The 23770-nt window shown below is 43.7% G+C and overlaps 1 long non-coding RNA gene across 1 annotated transcript in view; it reads right to left on the reverse strand.

The window, feature by feature from the left end:
* The window catches only part of LOC139687278 (uncharacterized), a 355024-nt gene that overhangs the window by 69861 nt on the left and 261393 nt on the right, over window positions 1-23770 (reverse strand). The window contains exon 4 of the long non-coding RNA XR_011700630.1: window positions 19385-19443. This is a non-coding gene — a long non-coding RNA (uncharacterized lncRNA). The remainder of the gene's footprint in view (window positions 1-19384; window positions 19444-23770) is intronic.

Consider the following 23770-nt stretch of genomic DNA (forward strand, 5'->3'; position numbering starts at 1 on the left):
TAATTCAACTCAAATAAGCTATTTTCCATCCATTAAAAAAAAGCTTTCGAATAAATGAATTTGAGGAATTTCACAGCGAGGAACAAGCATTTGGCTAAATTTCCAATTGAAAACTTACCTGAAATTACGGTGTAAAATGTTTCCATTAAACTATGACAAAATGGCGCGCACTAATTACGGCGACAAGGGTTTTCAAATATGATTGCAATGGAATTCAGTTATTTTAAAACCAAATTTTATCAAATAAAATTCAAAAAATTACATGGGTCACACATATTTCTTCCTTAATTTCAAAGAGCACCTTCTTAAACCGTGTCCTTGAACCTTTATTACGCGTCTTTAATCAAGCACATTCAAAACTGGAGTCGACACACAGGAACTGTGAGGGAGTCATCATGATTTTGGAAGGATATAACGAAAACTGATAAATATTGGCTTTCTGCAGTCAGTTTTTAACTATGCAAAGAAAGAAAAAAGTAAACAATACAAAAAATCGATGTGTGATTCGAAATTGTATTTCAATTGACTTCTCGTCCATTTATTCCTTTCGAATATGCGATTAGAACATTTTTTTAAAACCGTTTTATCCATCGGACGATCGAGAATTAAATTTATTCTGACGATAAAAATTGAATTAATTATGAATAAATTACTTTTTAGGAGCACTAATCACTAAAAAAACAATAAACAGAAAAAAAGCCTCTCATCACTTTTCGACTCGCGAATTGCCAGCAAAAATATCACTTCGTGGCCACACAACATTCCCTGTCTAGTAAAACACAACAGTAGTTTCGAACGCAACGCGACACCAAAATGCGTATGTGAGCTGGGTGTACTTGAAGGCTTACAATTAGCAACGGATCCGTGGGTGTCTACAAATGGTGTACCATGAAAAAACCGGCGACGTGGTTTGGAAGTGGAAGAGTGGGCGGGGGTAAGGGAAGCGCTAATCAGAACTCTGCGACAAAGGCTACGCGATGCTCTTTAAAGCGACGCGCGGAAAGACTCCTGCAAAGGAGAGAGAGAGAGAAAGAGGAGGTGTCGCCTTCGGAATTTGTGCGTTTGTACGTGTTTGTGTGTGTGTGTGCGTGCTCGGGCGGCCTTTTAAGCCCCGTCCGGAAAGCCATCAGCGCCGCGGCCACAAAGGGGCTCCAAAGCCGCGCCGCTCCCAAGAGGACCGAAAAGTGTAGGTTTAAACTAATGCCTGGAAGTGTTGAGGGGACGAAATGGGAGGAGAGATTTTGGATCTCGTCGAGAGCGAAAACTTTCCCCCAGTGGCAAGGAGGGTGGGGTGGTAGATAGAAAGAGAGGCGGCGATAAGCGACAATGAACGGGCGTCAATGAACTCCGACCGGGGAGGAGGCGAGCGCAAGAAAGTTATTATTCACTAATTACGTATTGATGCTGAGGTCCTAAAACTCTTGAGGGTTCATAGTCGAGCCCTTTCATAATGAAAGAATTAAAGCCAGCGAAGAGGCAGTAATTTCACGGGGATGCTCACGACCTACTCCGTTCGCTTTCCTCGACCAAAATCATAAACGCTTCAGGATATTGCAAGTTATTTTAAGAAGCCATGCATTTATGTGAGTAGAGAGTATCTTTTGTGCCACCTGAATCGTTCTACGTACATTGATTGCGAATGTTGCGTTAACGGAATAGGGTCGATGAAAATTGATTTGCCAAAATATAACACGTAATTTAGAACGCTTTAGGGAGTTTGACGTTTCTTTTTCAATCATCCCGGAGTTTACTCTGGAAAACAACATTCACCTGAATATTTTGTGCACAAGAAATAAGTTTTGGTAGGGGAGTAAATATGGATATTTGGACATCTATTGATGCACTACCTACCCGAAAACATCAAGACATTAGGTACCAAAATCTATCTTCATAAACATTCCACAGCAGACGTTCATCCTGATCAGGAATTGAGTTACTTCGGAAAAGAAACTTGGGACGCCACAAAAGATTATCACCACGGGGATGGCAGAACATCAGTCCAGTCTCAATATATCGCCCCGCAAAAGAAAGACAATTAGGCGCAGAGCCAAGGGTGGAGGTGGGAGCGTCTCCCAAATGGCTCGCCGCGTATTTGAGAGCCTGAGACAGTTCTTTGAATGTTCTTGGAAAAAGGTGATGAAGGCCATGTAACTGATTGATGGCCCAACTCATTATATCAATGTTTCCTGATCTTAGAAAAAAATTAAATGATTATGGAGAGAAAAAAAATGAAGTAGCCATTAAATGAAAAGTCTCCTTCCTCCCTGGACTGATCCCCGTTCGATTATCCATCTGCTTTACGTCAAAGTAATCACTTCCAATTTACATTATTATAGGATAGAACAGATCGGAGCAGGTTCTGTAGCCACGCAGCAAAATTAAATTCACACAATGGATGCAAAGGGAAGGAGTGTCCCTTCCCCTGTGTCACCTGCGACTTCTCACGAAGTTCTAGGCGCTATTTCAGAACTTTCCGATACTTACGTTTTGAGTGAGAAGGTGTGTCCTGTTTACCGATTTCGCACCTTGTGGCTTCTCTCTAGAGGAACAGATAGCTAGATATATTAACAGTATATAAAGTGGACACTATGGACAACATTTCAAAAGCGTCCGACACTCTCCTGGCGAAAGGTTCCGTAATATACTGCCGGGTATTCATATAGCTAAACCACAAGAATTTTAGCAGTTAGTGTTCATGGGATACATCTGAAATTGAACCCGAAACCCTCCAGATGGCAAACTGGGGCTATGCCGATTATGTGCACAGGTCACCATAGACTGTTCGTCAGCCTGTAAAACATTCAACGAGTGCATGCTTATCTGCATCGATGGCACAACCAAATCAATTAATTAGAAAAAAATGTATGTTTGATGCTTGAAGTAAACCTTTCGAAAAGTTTTCTCGCGACGGTAAAGGAAGGCATATACGAGGCTCGTACTTTTAATTAATCGTATTTTCGGCATGGGATGTGGGAGAGTATTTCGTGAACCAAAGAGAGATTTACTATAGTCAGGATAAAAGCCATTGAGTCCTCTCTGAGGTCAGATGAGTAAACTTAAAAAGTTTTCTGTAGGTCAGCCTATTCCGATTGATTTTTTCGTCTCAAACTTTCCTTCCCATTCCCATGCGACTGTTCCCCGTCTGGCGTCATCGAAAACTCACGACCGGGTCGTTCGCATAGGGACGAGAGTGAAACGACACCGGAGAATGGGGGGGGGGGACTAAGTGAGGGTATCTTCGGAGTCGTTCCAGGGTGTTCCGTAGACGACATACGAAAGGAGGGAAAGGGTACCACACATAACCACCCTAAGTAGGCCACCAACTGCTCCTCATTAAATGCACGTGGAAGGGGTTTGCGAGAGTAATTATTTACTACACAGAGTTTTCGGATATACGTACCATGTATCCAAACGCTAAGCAGAATCCGGGAGAAATAGGCATTGCTGGGTAGAAACAGACGTTAGTAGAAGCATATGAAAAGAATGAATTTGACACAGCTCGCAGTGGAAAGAATGCTCTAAAGTAAAGAAGTAGAACAAGGTACAATACTAAAATGGACCGTTGGAAATAATCAGTCGTACCCGCATGAACAAGTGAGGGAAACCGAAAATCTAAAAGAAAACGATCACTTGATATGCCCTGGATTTTAATCATCAATATGTCCAAACTGCCCACACAAAAAATCCCAGCCCCCACAGAAAGTCCAACGTCTAATTGAATATTTGACAAATGAATTGGTGCTTTGCCCTCACTTGTTCTGATTATGATGTTTCGATACTCGACAAAATCGAAGTCTTCGTGAATTTTGAGACCCCGAGAAAAATTCGAGCAAGTAATTATTTCATTTCCATTCGACCACAACGCGTATATTCTTCCAAATTGTCCTTCTCGGGCGAAAGTTACTGTTGCGGCATCTCCCGCAGTTTCTTTGGAATTTGTCAAAGGGAAAACACCATACGTGTTTAAAAGTTGGCTTTAACCTCGTGGACAGTGGCGCCTCGCGCACGACTACGAATGCATGTGACATTGTATGTACGGTATTTCGTCATAACATCTAGTTCCTTTAAAAGTCCCAAAATTTCAGAGTTTAAGAGGACGCCTCGGTAGCTTAAGTGGCTAAAGCACTCGACCGGATATTGAGGGATCTGGGTTCGAGTCCCAGTCAAGGCGAATGATTTTTACGCTCTGAAATTGTTGCATTGAAATGCACATTAGCGGATGACTCCGTTAAAAGTTACTGTTGCGGCATCTCCCGCAGTTTCTTTGGAATTCGAAAAGAAAATGATTTATTATCCCACAGTGTAAAAATTTCATTTCCCATTTTTCCAGGTTGAATCTCATCCAAACACTTTGCATAGGAATGCAATAATTTCAGAGTGTAAAAATCATTCTAATACTGGTCAAGGCGAATGATTTTTACGCTCTGAAATTGTTGCATTGAAATACATATTAGCGGATGACTCCGTCAAAAAGTTACTATTGCGGCATCTCCCGCAGTTTCTTTGGACTTTGCATAGGGATTGCTAGTAATTTTTCATAGACGAAGTAAGCAAGTATATCACCACTATATTTCCTCAATTCGGAATATTAACATAATTATTGTTAATTCTCATCAAATAGATGAAGTATCAAATTCTGTACCAAACCAAATACATAGATAAATTCTGTACCATGCCAAATATACTATATTCGGGAAATGGTAACGTAATGCCAAAGTATATATATCTTTAATGAATATATTATCCATTATTATATTGTTTTTCAACATGGAAAATGCAGGAGAGTGGAGCGGGAGATTAAGGTGGGGATATTCCAGAATACCATCGATGAATGGCAACGCATTTACACGGAAGTGACGCAATGGATCATTTCACTGCACCGATCCCAATAACTCAATTCAGGACGTTGGTAGTCACTAAATCTTTCAACGAAACCCTCGGTTACGAACTTACGTCCCCAGCAATCACCCTGATGGTGACGACTAAATTTTTTTATTCCCTATTCCCCTTACGATCCATATCCATAAAGGTACTCCGCCGTTCTCCAAGCTCCTATCCGCGATAATGGCTGCTCTCACGCTAATGCACAGGTGGAAATGCGCGCCGAGGAAATGCCCTCATCACGCGCGCGGGTCTGCACCAGTTTTCGAGGAAAAAGAGATAGTAAAAAGCACGCGTGAATCGTTAAAGAGATAGTTTAGAGGGGGGGAGGGAGGGTGGGTTAGGAGCTTTCACGGCCGGTCACACCATCACGCCGTTGGTTAGTCAAGATTACGAGGGGAGCACAGAATGTTCGAGCAACGTGTTTCCGGCGAACATCCACAACGTGCTACGCACCCCAAATTCGATTGTCGGCACCGACGACGTCAACGACAGGCGGGAAAAAAAACACACCTGCCCCCATCTCCACCCCCGAAAACGCGCGGACACTGCTCTATTACCGACAAGGAAATAAATTAAATTATGCAGTCGTGAGAGGAACCAAAAAAAATTGTCACCCTCTCCAAGTCAAAGTTTGGGAGGAGGGAGCGAGGGATTCGAGGGATGGACGTGAAAGGGGTGGAATTTTTTTGCGGGAGAAGATGGGGAGTAGAGAGTGGAGATGGCGCCCTGCTCGGCGCAGTCACCCCGCTTGCTCGCCCGCCCCGCCCTCCCCACCCCACACCTCCAACCCTCCCGCCGCCCCTGAATGCCCCCGTGGGGCAACTTGACGGGGGAGGTGGGGGTGGGCGAGGCGGGGCACCCCAAAATCCATCATCGTAACAACTGAACCAGATAAGTATCCGGACACCACACGGATCGACTTCAGAGTCACCGATTCGTCCAACTACCAGGCTGTCATTCGAATACACCGATGAAAATAAACCAAGATGGGGAGGCATGTTCCCAAGTGGAAGGCTTAACTGGAAAGAGATCGGTTACACATACAAAATCACTATCATCAAAGATTAAACGGTCGAGGAATGAATATCATTAGCAGGGCGTAACATGATACATCTTGTGCAGCCGTTGGAAATGGAGCCTGAAGCGATATTTTTTTATCACTGGTAATCCTGCATGCTACGAAAAAATTACTACGAGAAATGAAAAAAAATTATCACGTAATTTTAAGTGCATATTAGTTATGACGAACAGTTCTCTATTGAGTCTATAGCAAATGAAATAGTTGTTAAAATAAACTTCTAGCTTTGCGGTAAAAGGTGAAATGAACACCGTCTCTAAATGGACAACCACTGTTTTTCATCTTGAATGCAACTTCTCCTTACCGCTCAATTGTAAGGATCAAACAAAACGATACATGCCATAGGTTCACGCGTCAAATAACAAAACGGAAATAAAATCCTTCCTCACAATGGGGTTAGAATTGGCCAAAACTATTTAGTAATATTTTCGTGGAATATTCCGAGATTTATGTCTTGAGCAAAAATATTGCCATTAAATTTCGCACCTCGTGGCCTCTGACTCAGGGACCAAACCAGAGTTAGCAGAGAAATCTGACAACAGCGGAAGGCATTTCGCTCGATACCTGTAGATCGAGAGGTTTCTCAATAGGCACTAGGGACAGCGTCAAGCGTTCCCTCTAACGACTCAAAGAGTAATTTATTATCACATTTTACGCATCGCACATGAATGACAACGTTGTGAATGAACGAACTTTTTTATGAATGAACGAAAGCACGAAAAAAAATAGGAAGGCGGCAACGAGATAACCAGGCTAACGAACGATTTCACGCACAGACAAACGCAAACATCGACTCAAATTTTCTATTCCAAGATACGACGACGACCTTTAGACGGTTCCACGTCCGATGCATCGCTCGATAAAGCGGTTATCCCCTTCCACCCTCCTCCTTCTCCCTCCCTCTCTCTCTTCCTCCAAGGCATTTAACAAAAGGAGAGGGCATGGGGCCACATTTTAGCGACAGGACGCGAAGGGAAGAAGAAAGGAAAGTGATGGAGAGAGAGAGATGGACGGGGGGAGGGGCTCTCCCCCTCTTAAAAAGGAAGGGTGAAGAAGGGAGGCGAAGAGATGGGGAGAGATGGAGAGGGGAAGTGACGCGTTAAGAGAGTAAAGAGGAGGGAGTGTTAGAAAGGTAAGGGCGGAGGAAAAAATAAATAAAGGACGAGGAGGAAAATGGGGAAGGAGGGTGGGAGGGATAGGGAGGGAGGGAGCGGAAGGGTACGAGTGTCGGAGACAAGAGGCAGGAAGTATAAGCGCATGCGTCGGGGTTGACACCCCCGCCCCTCCTTCCTCAAACCCTCCCCCTCCGCTCACGCCCGCTCCGAGCCTTCCCTCATGAGCAACGCGCTCGAATCCTGGAGAAAGAGAGAGAGAGAGAGAGGCAGGCTAACTTTCGCAACCACTGTCTTCCACCCGAAGATAGGTTTGATGGGGGCGAGGGTGGAACTCATCTGGCACTGAGCCCCCACGGTCCCAGGGAAATCCAGCCGAGAGCGGCGGACTGTGGCTGTCAATACCCATCCCCACGTGTCGCTCTCAATTTCTGTCACCCTGAAAACTTGACACCGATGCGATATTCATCCAGGGTGGATAGGGCCATCGCACGCTTCCGAACCTGGATCCTTCGGTTTGCGGCCGAAGGATACTTTCATCAATGCATGGGAGTCTTTTGTTGGTCCCGTAGTCAGCCGTTGATTATAACGTGAACTGAGAATTGAGACCAGGATTTAAGAACTAAGAGAAATAAAATAAAAATTAACTACATGGAGGAAAATACGCCATAACTACATACGCTGCGCCAACGTGGGGAGGACCAACGACCCAAAGAACTTGGATGAGACTGCATGGCCTGGAAAAGACGATTATTGGGCTCCATTCATAAAATTAAACCATTGTCGAGAATAAATGACCCATGAAAAACAACTGGACTTGATCTAAAGAAATAAATAGTTCCAAGGTAAGCAGAAAATAAAAATTAAACTCGAAATGAAGCCAATATTGAGTAGCATAATGGCGTAGAAACGAAAATTCGTCTAGGGATTGATTGAGAAAAACCTCGGATCACAAACAATCACCGAACTAGGAGGCCAAACCTGCCAATCATGAGGTGATAGCACACACAGAGAGCTCAGCTAATATAACACGACCCGGAAATAACTGACAAGAAGTTATCAGACGGACAACAGAAGACAAATGCAAAATAAGACCTTACCAAGACGAAGTATCCTCTGAAATAAGCTTCTCAGATCCATAAGGGATCTGAGATGAAACATCGCGTGTCATCAACCTTTTATCCGCCACCGACCTCATGCGATTCTCATTTCCCGCAGACGTAACCACAAGTAGAGGTAGAAGTCGAAAGGGACCAACACCCGAGGTCATTGTTCTATTTGGGATAAAAGTAAGTAGGCCACGTACTTGGTAGAGAGGTTAGCATTTTCGGGGAATTGGGGAAGGGTGGATAGAAACCTTACTTTTTGTAGAAATTCAGCCTACTCCTAAGCAAACACGCCTAGGGTCCAATCGCAACCTAATTTCCTATCCTATGGACGGAGTAATGTATTTGAATCGCCCTCCACAGGCATTCCAGTACGGGTTAGAGCACTCGTAGGCATACGGATACCACTTAAAATTCCGCAACCACCCTATTACCCCGGGCCAGCGTTCGTGGTCTGTGGAATAAATGCACGAACTGGTGCAATCTGGCGGCCATGACGCGGACTATAACCCCCTAGCAGCAAGCACTAGTTGCCTGTGACCCAATGAGCCGTCTGTGCTTGGCGGATGTTATTACTGTTTGTCGAAAATGGAAATTGACGAAATCACGGAGAAATGAATCTACATCAAGTATTTTGGTGAAGTGCGGTAAAAGTTTTCAAGAAATTATTGAAATGTTAAGAGATATTTACAATGACAATGCTCTGAAAAAAACATCCAAGTGGATTTAGCTTTTTAAAAATGGCCCACAAGACGCCATGGATGATGAAAGGCCGGGACAACCTTCGACGACCTGTGTTGACGACAACATTGATCGTGTGTGGTCCCTTGTCCTCACCGATCGTCGAAAAACTGTCTGAATGATAGCTGATGAACCGAATTTAGGAAAATTAACAGTGCACACTATTTTAACCGAACATGAGGGATGGATCCTTCACCATGACAATGCACCTGCACATTCGGCATTGATTGTTCGCCAGTTTCAGGCAAAACATTCAATCACCACCCTTGATCATCCTCCTCATTCGCCAGATCTCGCCCCCTGCGACTTTTTCCAATTCCCAAAATGCAAAAATGTGATGAGGGGACAAATACACGAAATAAAAAAATAACACGATGTTACGGTCTCTTATAAGACAAATTGATACAGTTGCTACAAATGTTAATTATGCATCCAGAAATTTGAGTGCCACAATCTCGACCGATTTCAATTAAATCCACATCGCTGGGGTAAAGGAAATGAATGGTCTGCGCAAGTGGTCGGATTCAATTTTTCAAATCTGGCGCATTCATGCAATGCCTAGCAACAGCTAGCATATTTCTCTCACTCAGGAACATTAAGACTTCAATTATGTTGCCAGGACTATGTTTTGACTATTTTAGACACTTTTTTCCAGTAGTTTAACTCTTTTAATACATTATTTAGTGGAAATGAAAGAATTGAATTGATACAAGCATTATTCCCTGCAAGTATGGATTGGAATGAAACTGTCTCAGGAGTGAGTTACGGGTATGCACCATTAATTAATCTTACTCAACCTGTTCGAGTGTAAACACCTAATAGGAGGGCGGAAAACTGAGCGAAAGGGTAACTGGTGGATTTCAGGAGGTAGTCATAAAAAGAGTGACAATTTGCCCAGTATTTTGAAGCGAATAATATTTTGGTACATAAAGTTGGAGAAACTGCACACTTTAACAGCATTTATAATGCACATTAACTCCTAAAAAAATTCCCACCACCAAGTTGGGAAGGGGGAAGAGGAGGAGGAAGGGCGGGTGGCAGGGGCTGTTAGGACGCCGGCATTTATTGCGCAACTACATGATGACTTTAAGTGTTCGTGACAGGAACGGCAGATGACAATTAGGGTTTTCTATTGTAACATTTCCGTCGTTTGAATTTTCCTTCTCGTAAGCAACAAGAAAATGCACACACGCATACAGTTACACCATAGTTTACGTGCGCAGTTGGAGGACTTCGGGGAGGGCGGCTGTAGCTGTCATTCCGAGCGCATCCATGGCAACGGGATTGACCGCAAGAAGGGGGCGGGGGGATCTGTAAGATGATCCCAGGCGGCACGCGACACGCACACAAGGAGACGGGGCACGCAAACACTCGCCCGCCCACCCAAACAAAACTCGATCGATAAAAAAAGCCAAAAAAAAAACAAACTCTTTCGGGAGCTCGGATTGCAGTGAGTTGATTCAATGCTTGCTGAGCTCGCCGGTGAATGAGTAACAGGTTTACTCGCTGAAAACTTCAAAGGGCTAAAAGGGTTGCGGGTCTGTGCGTGCGTGTGCAAGAAATCAATTAAACCAACGAGAGTTTGTTAAGGGATTGATCCTTCTACCACTAGGAGGAGATAATTTCGAAAGGTGACCATCGCCATTGAATTCCTTGCCATGACAGGGATCAAGGGCGTTGCCGAGCAAATAGGTCCCGAGGAAACCGTTGAATTGGGGTAATCTTACTTTCAACGTGAAATTCCCCGCGAAGTCGAGTACTTCCTCACTCAAGGTTGTATTTCTAGTCTGACAAGAAATAAATGTGACGAACTGGAGATGCCTTTTGGGGTTATTCAAAGTAGAGTACGGAAAAAATGCAACGGAGAACAATGAAAAAGAAGAAAACAAGGAAAACTGCCTGCAGATGAAATGAAATATCGCTCGTATTATTTTTCTGCGACCAGTTTAACCTTTGTCTGACAGAAAAACTCTGACCATGGAAATAAAAATGGCCAAGAGTGGAAAAACAAGCAACACTTGAAGAGGATGCTCTCTGAGCAAAGATACAACACCTAATATCATATTTTATGACATCATAAAGCGGTCTATGAAAACTTAATACGAACTAAACCTTCACACGGATATGAAACGTGTCCGGTGAGCACCAACTGCCTCAGGCGAGAGGCAGAGTCTCACATCCAACGGAGAGTTCGAGGGCAGGAAGGTGTGGTGTGGCATTGGATGCGAAGGTCGAGCGGACGATGATCGAGTTCGTTCGTCGCAGAACGGCAGTGGTTAGAAGATTGTAATAAAACTAATTGAACACAGATCCAGCTGGCAAATCTTAAGATTTGCCAGCTTCAGATTTCGGCCAATCAAGTTAAATATTTGGGGGTTGTTCTAACACCACGCCTTTCATGGGGAGCACATATCAGGACAATATGCGGATCAGCTTCAAAGAAACTCGGCTTCATAAAACGGGTGTTGGGGAAATGTAATGAAAAAGTTAAAGAGAGGTGTTATTTTGCTCTGGTTGGACCCTCATTTGGAATATGCCGCAAGTATTTGGGATCCTTGGGAGAAAATTTGGCAAAAAGAATTAGATAGAGACCAGAGAAAATCCGCTAGATTCGTTAAAAATTGTTATGATAAGAACACAAGTGTGACAGGTCTCTTAGGGGAATTAGGCTGGGAACCACTTGAAGTGCGGAGAGAACAAGCGAGGCTTAGACTTTTAGAAAGGTTCAGAACAAACGAGTTTAACTATGACACTGAACGAATTATAATGGCCCCACACTACTTAGGTAGATCAGACCACAAAGATAAGCTAAGGGAGATAGATTCCAGGACAGATAGGTACAAATACTCATTCTTTCCCCGAACAATCAGAAATCATAATAGTAAGAAACCGAAGTCACTTTAGAAATATTAAAAACGTTGAATTTACAAGTCGGAACAAAATTAAACACTATAGAGATGTTAGGTATACTTTCAGGTGCATGTGTATGTTAGTTGGTAGTTTGAGTGTTTGCATGTGTGTGGGATGTAAGTGTTCTTGCATGAATGTATGCCATGTTTTTTTTGTGGATGTATGAATTTGTGGCTTTTGCATGTGGTTTTTTTTCTTTTCTAAATTACGGGTGGTGTCGTAACAACCCCCGCCACACGCCCTTGAGGCGGCTTGCGGGGTATTAAGTAGATGTAGATGTAGAAGATTATAATGGAATAGATTGAGAAATAACTTTGGATGATGGAAGCAATGAATATGAGGGAACCCTCGAGGGCATGTGTAAGAGGCAACATCTGTAATAAAAAATATAGAGAAGCATAAAAAGGGGGGGGGGAGAGATGCAATAACTGTTGGCGGATCTTTAAGTGTGCTGTGATCGTCATCGGGAAGGAAGGACGAATTCTTTCATTCATCTGTTCAAACGTTAAAACTCGATATTAATGTCGATATGGTCGGGCCATCTGATGGACTGCGACGGGAGTTGGTTTATTTCCTAAATACTGTACATGGGTAAAAAAACTAAATGTTGTTACCTCGGTTATAATAAGATTAACAATTACATGGATTCTTTTGGGAACGATTCGTGTTCCTTAGAGGCAGTTTCTCACGAATCCGGCGGCTTTTTAATGTATTTTATTTAATAATACAATAAGTAGCTACCTCGCAAACTCTCACCGCATATTCAATGATAAGGGATAAATAATTAACATATCATGAGAAAATTGATTAGACTGAAGAGCAGACGCGAAAATTTTGATATCAGATTCATTAGGTGGCAATGGTGAGGGTTAGCACGATCCGTCGTAAAAGGATTCAAGGATTGTTTCCCAACCTTGTCAATGAAGCCTGTGTTCGAAGGGTCATGATTATTAATCGGGATCATCATTCTGGTGCCATTATCGACGATCAACTCAGAGGATCCGATCGGAAGCGATACTGGCTGCAGTAAGCCGAAAGCGCATTGAGCAGGACAAAAGGCACAAGGGGAGTGTTCTATGCGCGGTTCGATCGACCATCATGCCTAACGTTCGTCAGTTACTAGATAGGCGTGTCATAAACATTAAGGATAAACCGTCATTTCAAATACGGACGTGCGGAAGACCGCAGTAATGGTGCTTCAAATGTTTCAAATTAGATCCTCATGGTGCGATTCAAAATTTCACATTACAAGTCGAATATAATACAATTTGTAGGTATAAATCAAATTTGCAAAGGCTTACAGGCAAATTTCTGTCGTAATTACTTCAAACAAGTAATCAAAATTTTTGGTTTTACTACTTCAAATCTGAATGATCCAAACACAATGCGTACTATTTTTCCTTGAGAACACAGTAACGTACATGTTCCTCGAAGAAACAATGATTATAATGTACACCTGATTCATGGAATAAATTAGGTTTATGTCTCTCGGTATTATACATCGATGGACTTTACGTTGCATCAATTGATGTTTTGCGTAATACTAACCGAACTTCACTTGCTTGTTCTACAAAAAATTCATTCCAGCGGTTCTCTTTGAGGACATTTATTCAAACAAGGCATCCTTCCGAGTTTTCCTATCAAAACATGAAACACTGATTCTGTCTCCAAACACGTCTCCGCATTCAAAGTAATTTCTTCGAAAGCGTAACGCGTTTCCGCGAAACTCCCAGGTCCTACAATCGTCTCATAACCTTTGACAGTTTCTTTGTTGGTTTCTCCCGCGTCGAAAATTGCAAAAGAATTTTTTTTTACAGAGGCGGAGATTATGAAGAGACTTCAACAGTCCAGAGAGACTAATAAGTATTAATTTTGGGGTCTAAGTTTTCCAGCTCACAACTCGCAAGACTCATCCGCAGGCTCACATTCCAACTCGGATGATACGAACGGCCGACGGCACGCACAGCGCACGAAATTAACGCCCGAATAGCACGAGAATGCCACCTCATGAACGAACTAGCTAAATATAGACAAAAGAAAGGGGTTGCCGGAGCTCCCGAGTGTCCCAAGCGAATTGGAATGGAAGGCTGCGTCGATCCATGTCCGGGAAATAAACTCGGCGATCAATTGAATGAAGACTATCCCCTTTTGCAATCACGCCGTGCACATGCGCGTCGTTGGAATCTTAGTCAGGAGCGATACACAATGGCCGATGACAAGGTGGCTCGCAGCGCCCCCGTCGGTTTAAACGCACTGCACCCTGGGATAGCACCTTTAAGAGAATCCCAACGACGGCGGCTCTTATAGAAAATCGATGAAAATACATGAAAATACTTGGCGGAGAGGAGGATTACGCTCTTCCGGAAATAAGCCCCGTTCTCCTTAAGTCTTATTTGAGATGGAAACAGGGAAATAATGACAGATTAGGAAGCGACTCCGGGCAGAAATAACAACATCATTAAGCATGGTTGGAATTACGTCTCACGGAAAAATTGGGAGGGAAGTTTGATCAACGGTTTAATACTGTTCCTAAAGGAATATTCTTAACGTCCTTGTTTATAACCTATTGTTTTCTACAGTAAATATTTTTCCAAAAATTGAAAAGGTCCTTGCCAGCTTTTTTAAGCACAGCAATTAATCTTAAATTAGACTTTCGTACTCGGACGCTCACTGGCTGTGGAATGCGGACATACTTTCCTCTAAAATGTTCGCCTTTTCCCACTCCAGTGCATGGCCAATAGCAATAAAATCTCGTCGGCATGGATTCACTTCGCTGCATAGAAGTCTTATAATTTCCATTTATACAGGCATATTATCTATGACTATCATAGAGCATAGATATCACAGAGCCCGGCCAAGAAACGCACAGAGACGAGTAACATCCTCATGACAGATTCCTTTGCCATAATGAGCTTGATCTATCGCTGAGTCCTCTTTTCAAAAGGGAAGTAACCAGTAATTGAGTTTGCCCCTTTGGCCTTGTGTTGATAAAATTAAAACGTGCAATTCCATATAAAAATTACCTTTTATGCGGAAATAATGTTCTTTCATTCATACATGAATCACTCCCTTCAATAAACCCCGGAAACCACCCCTTTAAATGGCATTTTTTCGCGATATAGCCGGTATTTCTCTCAAGAAAAAATAAAACATACTTGAGCAAAGATGAAAACGGCCGGAGGAAATCTTACTGACGGTAAAAATTTCGCTCGAATACTTTCCGCAATGTTAATATTCACTGTCGAACAAAAAGTAGGAGGAGAATGGCTAATATATCAAAGCCCCAGCCAGCAAAGGCTAACCCCCTTGGATCCCCAACGTTTCCTGGGGGGCGCAGTATTGCAGGAGTGCTCCGGGAGATCTTGCGATAGACACTCGGTCCCGCCGAGATCCCCCCCCTCCCTCCCTCTCTCTTAGTCGACCTCCCTGCTTTCAAATTCCGAGCACTCACCCCCGTGCGTGCGGGCCTCGCCAATTTACACCCGCGGGTTTAAACGAAGCCCCGGCAATCGAGAGCATGCGTACGCCCTCTTTATTTCATTGCCATTAATTGTACACAACGTGTTTCAATTTCAGTACCCATAAGCACGTTCACACCCACATAAGCGGTCGGATTTCCTCTGGGTCTTCACGTGAATCTGTTTTGTTGCAGAACACGAGGCCTGAAGTCTGCGGCGTGGCGAATAATACACGACATTGTTACTGAAATTCTGAAGAAAATTTTATAACTGAACATTATGCACGAATGCCCATTTTACAATGGCTTCACACGGACAATCTGTTTATATGATATAATATTGATTTCGCTTAATCAGACTGCCATATTATACTAAAAATTTTACTCTATGTGGGTACACTACGAGATGAGGAAGACCATCGCAGCGCAGAGTTAATGATAGTATGGCACAGGGTCGAAATGAGTGTCACCCTCTGGGCACCCTCCCCTTCAGTCCAGCTGTTTGATTTTTATGGTACCAGATCTTCCTGAGAAACCATAGGTGGCACAGGGAAGGGAATAAGCCTCCCTTCCCTGATGTGTGAATTTCACACATCTTTTGGCTAGTAGTATTAACATTAAAATTACCCTAACTTATCAAACCAAACTGAAGTAGATCATCAAGATGTCATGAACCACAAAAATCAAATTTTATTAGATTCGTTTGACGTAGCTTAAACTCTGAGAGCAGTTCGCTACGAGGTAGGATTCTCCATTGCTACGACATGTTGCACAACTAGTAGACTTTGATCAAATGCTTCAAGAGCATCCAAGAAAAAGAGCTTCAGATAAAAATTTGGGAAATTTAATTCACAGACGGAGAGAAAGAATACAAAATGAGGATTAGCAAATTAAGAGAGAGCGAGAGAGTTTGAGGAGATGGAGTAAGAGCACCAAGAACAAAACGAAGGAACCCGTGCAAGGGTAAAGGGTAATCTCTTGCCACGAGTGCCCCTATCCGGGCAACGATTGTGCAGTGGCCGTCCTTCGGATAGGATACGGATCCCAGGCGATTCCAGTCTACAGCATAGCGTGGCACTAAGTTTCTTTCCCTCCCCTTCTTGATCTCCATCAAGTCCCTTTTTACTAATTTGATTTTTTGAAAATTCATACCATTATTATTATTCATATTATATTCATATTTAATTTATGAGTGCTGTTTTACTCGAATGCGAGGAAATCGATCTATGAGACACTATGGGCCTAAAATAAATTGATAGAAGTAGAAATAGAAAGGAGAGCTAACCAAAGGAAGCAGACTTGGGATAAAATAGTCTAACTAACGGAATAGCTCCGCGAAATCCCCGTTAATTTAGTTTTTTTTCCACGTGTACTTGGACGAATGCCCAGTTTTTTTGGAATGCGGTCCAGCCTTTGTCCAAAGGGAAAATTGCAGCACTGTATTTACAGTCGCGTACCCTGAGAGATTTATCTCCAAAATTCCTGTTCGGTGACAAACAAAAACCGCATAGAAAAGCTCGCATTTTCCCCAAAATGTGCCGTACCAGCAAACAAAGACCAAAAATCACTACTGCATGTTTTTCCCTCGTATAACTTATGCATTCTACCATTTTATCACGAATCATTACAAAAATTGCTTTCCAATTTGCTCTCTCTTGAATTTATTTTCCAAATTAAACAGGAAAACGCCTACGTAACGCGTACTTAAGTTGTGCGCCATTGAATACCTCGTACCGGTATCTTAATTATCACTAACGCTATCTACTATATATCACATCAGACTTGGCAATCCACGCAATGAACCGTTCGTGCTAATATCACGTAGCGGTCTCCGCATCTATGGCGGAAACCTCCAAGGGGAAAGAGACCAAGGGGAAACCTTGCACACCACAAAAGCAGTGCAGTGGACTTTTGTTATTTTGTGATTCCGAGACGGAGGTTTAACGTCATTACTTCTACCTAAAATGTAACAAAGCGCCATGGGCCCACGTCCCGATGGTGCTTGTTGCTCCCTGTCGCCTGCCGTGCTGAACACAGGCTGCCTACTCCGTGTACTCACTTTGAATGCGATGAATACGGAGGGATGGGAGAGACACGACAAGGGATTTAAAATTTGGCGCCAAAGTGATGTATTTACATAGGAAATTAGTTTGCTCCGAACAAATGCCCATTTTTTCCCCGAATTCCCGGTTAGTTGGGAAACCCCGTGTTTTCCCATCTCCTTTTTAATTTTGAGAGTAGGCTTTCGCAGCGTTGATGGATTTCGGAAGCTGCGGCGTCGTTAGGCACGCTTTCACCCAAAGCCTTCACCATGCTCACGAATTGCGTAAATGTGGATGCAAAAGCTTGGGCGCGATCGCTCCCGACGAAAAGGAAGAGTTCCGAATATCAGCAACGCCAATCATCATTAATTCCAGGCACAATCTGGGCATTGGGACATTCTGATAGAGGAATTTTAAAAATTTCGAACACTCAAGCGGAGGTATATGCTGAAAACAGGAACTAGAGTGTCACAACTTAAAAAAACCTAGAATAATAAAATAATGACACACATCGTGAGCATGTTGCACTTTTAACTGATTCGACAAAATCGCGCTCGCAAAAACAGTTTTGTAGCGAACATCCGTCGTGCGGTTTCATTGCACGACTGCAGAAATGCTGACGTTCCACCAGGTCGGAGGTCACGGTGCCGATTGAAGACGGGTTCGATCGGCGTCCACTTCCAACAGCCACAACCTGTTTCTCTCCGTGGATCGCGCACTGGGCCGTAATATTCCAACACGCCTAACAACACGGTCTCTCCAGCCTCCACTCCCGTTCGTCGGAATCGGTCCGCTTCCCCAACACACACACACACCATCACAACGCTCTCTCAACTCAAACAATTACCCTTCGATCCCGGCCCGCCGAAATCCCCCGCCCCGGGCCCGCCGAAATCCCCCCGCTCCGAGCCCGACATAACGGTGCTGAGGTCGCGCTGAGCGGAGCCCTGTCGAAGCAGCGTCAGTAGCACTCGAATCAAAGATCGGGAGGGGGCGTGGAGCGGATGTGTTTACTCGCCGAGATTAAACGAAAGGCAGAATTGGAGCCCTCGAGGCGCCGGTGCCTCTAACCCCCTGACGACGCAACTCCATCCCACGGCCTCTTACGATGCAGGGGAAGAAAGGAGTGCGAACGCCTCGATCCAAATTAAAAGGTAAGCATTGTTCATCATTAATCAAGGAACACGTGAAGCAATCGCGTGTAGTTCCCGTTATTGCAGAAAGCGTAAATCAGCATATAGATTATCAATATAATGAAATAACACAGTCATAAACTACTCAATGACGATATTAATCAAATTTCTAACGCCTGTTCAAAATATCACTTACTTAGATGACTATGATAGATTAAAATTAATAACTAATTAAAACCAAGATATTAATAACGAAAGATATCTACTCTCCGAATGGTCAAACTTAAGGCAAGAAAGTAACGATTATCGATTTTTGGGAACTTGAAACAAGAAATTTAAATATTTACGGAAAAGAAACACCTTAAGAAATGCAAAAATTGAGCTACACAGAATGCGAAAAAATAATTATATCATGAAATAGGTATCTGATACGTATTCATTCCCGAAAATGCAAGAAAATAAAATGAAGGGACAACGTGGTAAATGGGAATAGAGATTATCTTTTTAATATATGAAGGAATCAAAAATATGGTAAGCTCGCTCCATTTGAAAACTTTCTTTAACTCTAGCCATTGATATCTATATGTATAGAGTGGGTGGTATCTTAAAAATTTCAACCACCGACCCTGTAACTGCATAAATTAGACAAATGGTCTACAAACAGTAATATAAATTAAATCGCACTGAAGAGATGTGTGTATTCTCCGAATGAGAAATGCCTCATCCGGTTTAGCCACGGTCGAAAATATATTTTCCCTTCCATCTTTCTCAGACAGCAATGGCGCCGTGGGGATGGCATCCACGAGATTCTAGTCAAGAAAACAAGTAACTACGCCGCATAGACCTCCATGAAGTTCAATTAAGTTAATACGTCAAGAGACCGGATGATTGATATGACCCTTCACAGCACGTGATACGTACCTCCCTTGAAGGGACCAATGTGCAGCTGGTAACCGTAGGTGTGTGCGTCACAGGTATACCTGAAATTGAACACAAACGGAATTATATTAACGCAATGTTAGCGAGACGTAGCTTTATTTCATAAAATATTTTAACAAGCGATAAGCATCTTGATCCGCAATTATTTAAGTAATCAGAATTGCTGGACCCTCGAAATTATTACGCCTTATTCGAGTTAACCTAAATTATTGAATATTTTGTAATCTACAGTAAATCTTCCACTGGTTGAATTTTTTCAACCTGGTGGAAGAATTTCAGGCTTTGGAGCGAGGAGAGGTGTTCAATCCAATTCAATTGCGAGAATTTCTAAATGACTAATTTACAGTGATTTTACTCATCGGAGAATTAACACTCTTCTTTGGGAAACCGCATTTACAGACCACGATGGAACCAAACTAATGCAATGAATCGGACTTCAGTCGAATGCACAAGGCTACATTGCGTCTTTTTGAATATATTTTGGATTCCAGATACAGATCGGTTATTGGGTGTTCCAAAGTGAGAGGTATGAAGATACGGCATGAAGAAAAACGATACAACACCATGGGATTATAAATTGCGACCAACGTGAGAGCACTGCTCCTTCGATCAACATGGGATGTTTGACCTCATGGCTTCTTCATTTTAGGTGCTTATTTACGAAATCATAAAAATTGAGTTATTTTTTTGTACTTTCTTCCTCGGTAAATGTCTGCCATAAGTGGAAGGTGGCTGGCTACCTAAGTACAGCAATCGCGAAGCCTTATTGGAGCATGCGTGAGAATTTCCAATGAACGTGGGTATCTTTCGTTTGAACAGGTTTCCAACGGGGGTGTTCACTAACAGCTTCATAGGAGCATTGCCGGTCAGGAGTGCTGATAAATTGTTCCTGTGAGCTAATTTTCCTGCGAGACGAATTTATGGAAGGACGAAATGTTTATGCAAAATACGAGAGAGTTCAGTTATAGCAGACGGCTGTCGATGGGGCAACATTGGCAAGAGCCAGAGAGCAATCAATTGCCGGCTGCTTTGAAAATTCACTACTTCAGAAGATATTATCGTCACATGCACCATTATTATTTTCCCTTCAGGAAAATATAACGAACAAAGGTACAATTCGGTTCAAATCACCAATTAAGCATTAATACACTGCTATGACCTTGTGCAGCAGCCTTAGTGAGTAAAGCTTCACTACCGAAGAGAGTGTTTCGCTTTCCAATCCCTGCAGATGCACGTACAATCCAAATTCAAGCTGTGCAACTTTCTGGCAACTAGAATTACGTTAGAAACCGAATAGCATCAAAGGGCAAGAGCAGGTCCCCATACCCTGCATGCTTGAATTGAACACTACTCAGGGCTACTTGAGAAAGCACCAAATCCTGCTATGGGCCGAAGGAGTTCGAGGTGTTCTGTACACTCACTTATTATTAAAACAAACCTTTCTTCAGGTTGATTATTGTCTTGGTGATGCCACCATTTCATTAGCGTCATAAATTTATATAGTTACCAAGGATATCATAGAATTCCTCGTTCCCCTGACGCTAAGATGTGGTCCGAAAATTTAAGCATGGAAGTGAAAATAATAAACAAATAAAAGAGCCGTGGAAATAGAGCGATAGGTTGGGGCACGTGATTGATTTCGTAACAAACACTCTACCAGGAGAGCCTCTCGGTGCGGAGACTTGATTTTTTTCTCCCTCTCCAATTTATTGCCTTCTCCCGCAGCGAGTCTTAAGATTGCCCTGGCCAGCCGTCGCTGAGAAGAAGATCCATCGGTGTGATGCTCGTGCACAACGGAAGTGGTGGAGTGGGGAGCACCACCTCTCCAGCACACCTCGGTGACATTTCCATCGAGTGAGGGAATGTGGACGAAATGGCAGGGTTGGTGGTTGGAGAGAAGGGGGTTGGAAATCCGCAGTGAGTCACACACACACACACAACCCCCCGAAAGGGGGCGTTTCCACCCTTCCCGTCGTTCCACGTGGCGGCCGCCTTTCCACCCTCCCTCCCTTGCCGCCACCCCACCTCCGGGCCGGGGGTAGGTGAGGGAGGGAGGGGAGGCGGGATGGAGGGAGGGGAGGCGGGATGGAGGGAGGGGGGGGCGGTACTATGCAGAGGATGGGAATTATCGATCTGGCCCATCACTTGCCGCCGCACCCCTGACCCCCCTCCCTCCCTGCCCTCCTCCCCTTCGTACACACACCAGGGGGGTTATGGGGAGGCGCTATGCTGCATCAGGGGCGTCCGGCCGGCCCTGGTGAGCGCGCCTGACGGCCGCTTTAAAGCGGGCGGGGGGAGAGTCGCCCGTCCGTTGGCGGCCCTTCGCGAAGGAGGGAGGAGGAAGGCGGCAAGGAGCCCCCCCCCCTGTCAACCTCTACCATCGCCACCTGACCCCCGCCCGCACCGGACGACGGCGACGAAAATAAGAGACGGTCTGCCGACGGACAGATCACAGATGCGAGGATTCGTCCATTCTCACCCGCGGTAAGTCACCATCAAAACACGGAGGGAAAAAGAGTCTCAAAATAAATTAATACCACGGTGCACAAGTCGAGCCCACTTACTTTAATGCGGCCCAACGACCGTTGGTATTGATTCATTTACATTTAAATATCATGCGAAAATTTCCATTCTATCATTTTTTTCTGTATTTTTTTTTAATTTCAAAAATCTTAATTGTGAAGTTGACTGTAATGAAAAATGTTTTCCAACTACCGTATGTACCTACTAATGTAATACAGCAATTCAAATTCGCGAAGTAATTCCTATATCACTAAATTTTCCTTATATGGCCCTCCAATAAGCTCGGGAAATAACTACTGTGTCTTCCGTTGATAGAAAAAAGTTGGTCTTCGTTGGATTAATAAATCAAGATACTTGTCTCCGCTGTCGTGCTTGGTGCCCTAAAGCCCTCCAGAGCACGCCCTCGCGGGGGTGAAGGGACTAGCCCTCTTATCCTTGGGGGCACTCCACTCACTCACCCACCCACCCTCGAGTAGGGGTGGCAGGGACCCGTACCGCCTTCCCCAGGGTTGGCGGATGCGAAAAAGGATGACGGTCCGAGGGGAAGAATATTGCCGGGCAAAATTTCGTTAGCGTCCTTGGCAGAATTTTTTTCACCTGGCCGCCTTCCCTCTTCCGAAATATTTCGAGGGCCAGGGACACAAGGGGAGGATACAGAGAGGATGAAAATGAAACCATTAAAGAGGAACTCCATTCCGTGCCATACCAAAATTTTAGTATTTCCAACATCCTGTACCCAGAAGAAAAGCGAGCGAAAACGAGAGAAAAGTGAAGTTGAGCCAAGATTGCAGGAATTGGCCAGAGAGTGCGCTTCTCTGGGTGGTAAATTTCGAAATGGAATATTTTGTGGGTTAATTGAAAATCATTACACGAGCTATCGAGAAATACTGCAAGCGGGTACTGGGAAAACGGGAATATTCCACCTTCCGAGGAGGAAAACAGTCTTAGATATTCACTGATTACGATATGATTAAAACAAGTTGGGAGGCTCGAACAACCAACAAAGATTCTCTGCGAAGAGTGAGTTAAATAAATGACTGGAGATAGCAACAGTCGGAAAGGAATAAAACATGCGAGGGGGCATTTTGATACGACCGCACGCTATGTAACTACGGCGGAACACTTATGAACAGGAAAAACAAGTGGGGAGGTCCGGAATGGGATACACAAAATAAGTTGCGGTAAAGTCTAGGATAAATCTATGAGAACATGGGATTAAATAGATCAGAGAGTCGAGTTGAGAGCTGCGGAACTATCTTAGGATTAATGACGACGGGCGTTGTGAAGGGTGATCTTGGAGAAGGCAGCATTAGTCGGGTGGGGGCATATTACGAGGCACTGCTTCATATTGATAGGCGCCGTCGGGTCGGTGAGGAGGCGGGGGATATTGAATTACCTCTTTAAAGCCACACGATATAATGCAAGCCGCGTGTGGTGTGGGGTGTGTGGCATTTTGAGAATCTGTGAAGGCAGAAAATGCCGAGAATCGCTCCAGCAGCTAAAAATATTATTATTATTTATATAAACCTCGTTGCAATTAGGCAACTGTCCTGGTGACAACGGTCAAATCTGGTCAACGGTCACTCTTACAATGCACATGCATACGTACACAAGAAGAACAGATAAGAGACAAAATGCCCTTATACACTTAAAGATTACCAACCGCACCTTTCCCATCACACAAGGGATAGGTTCACACCATACCTACAACGCTCCGTCCATCGCCGCACTCAGTCCATAATCACGCACTTTTCAATTTCATATACCGTTTTACCCTCATGGATTAAATAGAAGAAGGGACCATTTGGTCTCAATTTCGCCCAAATAAAGACCTCTATCTATCTA

This window comes from Hetaerina americana, unplaced genomic scaffold (assembly GCF_022747635.1).
Source record: "Hetaerina americana unplaced genomic scaffold, ioHetAmer1.1.p SCAF_19, whole genome shotgun sequence".
Classification (NCBI taxonomy): Eukaryota; Metazoa; Arthropoda; class Insecta; order Odonata; family Calopterygidae; genus Hetaerina; species Hetaerina americana.